The following is a 5000-nucleotide window of genomic DNA, read 5'->3' on the forward strand; positions in this document are numbered from 1 at the left end:
ACGCAGAATACGTGTGTACACACGTACGCAGTAGGCAGTGGACGATGTAAGCACTCGGCTAGGTGTAGCTCGCGCCGGCCTCGCGCCGGTGTAGCTCGCGCCGGCCTCGCGACGGTGTAGCTCGCGCCGGCCTGGCGCTGCTGTGGGGCGGCCTCACGGCTTCTCCACTGCCCTGGCAGCTAGCGGCGTTCAAATGGGAGTCGCGGTTTACTGTTCGACATGGAGGGTAGTACTGGGCTGGTGACGAGTGCTCCCGTGAATTGTCTTTCCTCCAGCACTTGCTTTTGCGGTGTTTTCGACGGTCGCCAGTTGCCATATCGGCCCGTACCACCGTGTGTCACTCCCACATGTGGAGCGCACACGCTGCAAGCATTTAGGCCCTTCGGCTGCGGTTTTTCCTTATCGCTTCTCGGCCTTTTGGCTAAGAAGCACCCCGCGGTCGGAGCGGTCCGTTGTGCTCTGTAGCGGGTCGCGAGTCGCGTTTCGTGGTCGTTTCGTTTGTTCTTGCTTTTTCCAGCGTTGATATTTTTGCGGTGAATATGTCGAACCGGTCGAACAGCATTCAATGCGTATTCGACAGAGCAGCGAGACGGCCTACGGCCTTTGAAATACAGGAATGGATATTTGGTGATCTGAAAGTACCGGAAAATGACGTCGACACCTTTCAACTGGATTTTGTCTTATTCTCGTTATTCGTGAAATTTCTCGACCAAGAGAAATACGAAAAGTATGGCCTGGCACTCGCGGGCGAACATCCGTTCCGCTACTTCGATGGAACTGTCGGAACAGTGCATATAGTGCCATCTGGCTTTGGGATACGGACTGTGCGGGTATTTAACGTACCCCCTGAGTGTCCCAATGACGTAATCGGCCGTGTCCTGTCGCGGTATGGCACGGTGCTCAGCATCACGAATGAGAGGTGGGGCAGTGCCTACCGTTTCCAGGGCAACAGCGGCGTTCGTAGTGTCCGCATGGACCTCCGCCAGCACATCCCGTCGTATATCAATGTTGCGAGTACCAGGGCCCAGGTCACCTATATTGGGCAACCGCAGACTTGCTCCCTTTGTCAATCGACGGAGCATCTCCGCGTGGATTGCCCGCGCCGGCGTCCTGTGCAACTGCCGCGGGAACGCACTGCTGGTACCGACCTTGTGCCTCTCCTCAGCGAGGTAGTGGCGGGCGCTGCCCACCGTCCCGCTGAGCGAACTGACGTGTCACCCCCGCCAGAAGCAGTGCAACCGGCACCCAGTGCACCGGTTGACGGACCCGCCCCGGACCAGACGCCCGTTGTGGCGGTACCGCCGGCGGCGTCTGATGTGCCTGCTATGGCGAGTGATGTGGTCGCTGTCGAACAGATGGAGGTCGTTCTTCCTCCCCCACCCGTCCCGGCAGATGACGCTAAGTCCCCCCGCCGCCGTCATCGGCGCAAGAAGGCGAGCCCGGACCAGCCGGCGGAGGAGGCGGACGGTTTACGTCCCCCTGAGAGCGGCAGTGAGGCTGACTCTCAGGCCTCCTCAGTTTCCCGCTCTGTTTCCGCTGACCGCTCGGGCGGTATGCGGCAAACTGCTCGGCAACTAGAGGCTCTTATCAGTTCCTCGCGAGATCGGGGAGCGATCCCTGCAAAACGAAAACATGAGCAGGGTAGCGACCAGCCAATGCAGCGTACTCGTACCCTTTCACATCCTTCTGTGTCCGACCCGTCTGCGCCGCCTGGCTCAGACTATCCTGCCGATGGGGGGGGCCTGAACTGGGCTGACGACGAGGGCGATGACATGCGTGATTGAGTGGGCCTTTCCCCACATGAGCTGCTTGGTATTTGTTTCTCACATCCGGGGTGATATCGCTGGGTTCTGGTGTGGATGTTTCCACACCTGCTTCCCTACGGCCGTGACCCTATCTGCCGTTGTCTACTCTGTGTTGCTCTCCCATGCCTGCCTTTGACCGTCCGCCGGGAGCCCTCTCCCTTTTAACGGTCAACATTAACTCCATCTCCAACCCGGTCAAACTTCGATCTCTGAAGGACTTTCTCCGCCTTGGTGCGTTTGATGTGGTATTTCTCCAGGAGGTTTGTGCCCCTTTTCTATCTGACCTGGTTGGTTATGAGGCACTGTATAACATCGACCCTGACGCCCGGCGGGGTACTGCTTTGCTCTACCGATCAGAATTCACTCCATCCCATGTTACCACGCTACCCAACGGTCGCGTCCTTGCATGTATCCTTCAAGATGTCCTTTTTCTAAATGTCTATGCTCCTTCAGGTGCTAACCACAGGCATGATAGAACAACACTTTTTCAGTCTGATCTCCCCCCTTTCTTAGCAGCTCGTCGCCCTATCGTCTTTGGCGGAGACTTCAACTGTGTGGTAGCCGGAGTTGACCAGGTCCCGACGCCTATGCGGTGTGAAGCGCTCGCTTCACTCCTTCAGGCGGCTGACCTTACTGACACGTGGCGCCACTTCCATCCCGCCTACACGCAATTTACCCACATCTATCCCACTGGAGCCAGCCGTATTGATCGTGTTTATGTCTCGGCTGATTTGACTCCCGCCCTTTGTGCCGTCCAAGTCATACCCGTGGCCTTTAGTGACCACTGTGCGTACTCGTGTTCCTTGCGTATCGCGGGTCCCGTCCCGGTTCCTCGTGGCACCTCTTGGGAGATGAATACCCTTCATCTATCCCTGCCCGAACTTCGTGCTCTCGTCACGAAAACGTGGCAGGATTGTCTCGTGGACACTTCCCGGTACCCTACCACGGTGGTTTGGTGGCTCCGTTGTGCGAAGCCCCGGCTGCGACGTGTTATCCGGCAATATAGTCGCGACGTCGCCCACTGGAAACGTAGCACGTTGGCCTTCTATCAGCAGTGTCTCACTGACGCCCTGACTCTTCCTGCTGACAGGTACGATCAGCTCCACTTGCGCCTCAACAAAATTAAGGCGCAAATCCTTCGCTTCTCTCGGGAGAAAGCCGACGGTATGGTGGTGCGGTGTCGTTCTGCATCCCTGATTGAAGGCGAGGAGCCATCCATTTATCACCTTGCCTCTGAACGAACTCGTGCCAAGAAGAACACCATTCTGCGCCTTAAGACAGACGATGGTGCGCGTATCACGGACAACCGTGACGTCCTCCAACACCTGACGGACCATTTCACGCACCTCTTCCAGGATGTTGAGGTCGACGTCGCCGCCCAACGTGCACTTGTCAGTGGGGTGCCAACTTCTTTGGATCATCATGACCGCGACTCTTTAACCGAGCCCCTGACACTCGCTGACCTCACATCTGTCCTCCGTGCCTGTCCGGGACGCAAGTCACCTGGCCCCGACGGTCTCCCTTATGAGTTCTACCAACAATTTTGGGACCTGCTCGGCGACCGTTTCTGCACAATGTGCGAGGAGATTTTTGCTGGATGCGACTTACCCGCCGACTTTTTATCTGGACGTATTGCCCTTATTCCAAAGGTGACTGGTCACTGCCGAGCTCAAGACCTGCGTCCTATCACTGTCCTTAACACTGACTATAAGTTGGTGGCACGATGCGTGGCCTCTCGTCTCAAACAGGCGATGACTAAGGTACTTTGCCCCACTCAATCCTGTGGCGTTTCGCGTCGGAACATCTTCACCGCCGCTTCCCTGTACCGCGATGTTGTCTTCCTCACCGCTGACACTCGCACTCCGGCTGCCATTCTTTCCTTGGACTTCGCCGGTGCCTTTGACAGGGTCTCGCACCCTTACCTGCTGGGCGTTATGTCGCGGATGGGTTTTGGGGAGCGCTTCATACGCATCACCCGGCACTTCTTGGATGGGGCGAATTCCACTATCGTGGTGAACGGTTGCCGGTCGCGCCCCATTCCCATCAGGCGGTCAGTTCGACAGGGGTGTCCCTTGTCGATGTATTTGTTTGCCTTGGCGCTGGACCCCTTGCTGCGTGACATTGGCCGGTTGGTCGACGGTGTCGCTCTCCCAGGCGTCACCTTCCGCTGTGCAGCCTACGCCGATGACGTTGGTGTGTTCGTTGCTAACGCCAGGGACATCGATTCCGTTCGCCGCGTTCTCGACGTTTATGAACGGGCCTCCGGTGCTCAGTTAAATCCCAACAAGACCGTGTTGCTTCCGCTAGGGCCACGATCATTGACCGTCGAACGCCCCTGGTACCGCGTTGTGGGGGAACAGCGCATCTTGGGTCTTGAGGTGACTGCCTGTCCGCAGCGTATGTTAACCCTCACGTGGCGGCGGCTTCTCACACGCATCAGGGGCCTTTGCGTGAGCCACGCTGATCGACGGCTCGACCTCCATCAACGCATCCAGCTGATTAATGGTTATCTCCTCTCACGGGCATGGTATGTCGCCCAACTCCTTACGCTGCCGAAGCAGATCGGCCGAGCCATCTCGCAAGCAGTATACTGGCTCTTGTGGCGGCATGCGCTGTTCAAGGTTGATGCGCTGACCTGTACGCTGCCGAAGCCCGATGGCGGCCTCGGCCTCATTGACTTTTCCCGGAAATGTGCGGCCCTTCTGATACACCGTGTCACCGCTTTGCGCGAAGCCGACCCCGGTGGGACTACAGCGGTCCTCTTCGACCGTTATCGTCCACACTCGGCGCGTGCACCGGTCTGTTTGACGCATATTCCGTTCCGGCTGACGACGGTCAGAGACTATTACTTCCACCGCAGTTATGTCCTCACAGTGGCCACTGACAAGGCACGCACGTCGAAGCGCCTTTACCAGGCACTCCGAGGCCAGCCCACGCCACATAAATTAGAGGACAGACGACCGTCGGTCATCTGGCGCCAAGTTTGGGCTAATATTAACAACTCAGCCCTTCCCACCGCAGTTTCGGCGCTATGGTACCGTGTAGTCAACAATTTAATCCCCACTAACCATCGCCTGGCGGCCATCCGCCTACGACCCTCGGCTGCTTGCGGCCGCTGTGGTGACGTTGACACCAGGGAGCATCGCCTCCTCTGCCCCCACGTCACAGAAGTGTGGGCCCTTGCACGTGTGCTCA

This window comes from Schistocerca piceifrons, unplaced genomic scaffold (assembly GCF_021461385.2).
Source record: "Schistocerca piceifrons isolate TAMUIC-IGC-003096 unplaced genomic scaffold, iqSchPice1.1 HiC_scaffold_698, whole genome shotgun sequence".
Taxonomy (NCBI): Eukaryota; Metazoa; Arthropoda; class Insecta; order Orthoptera; family Acrididae; genus Schistocerca; species Schistocerca piceifrons.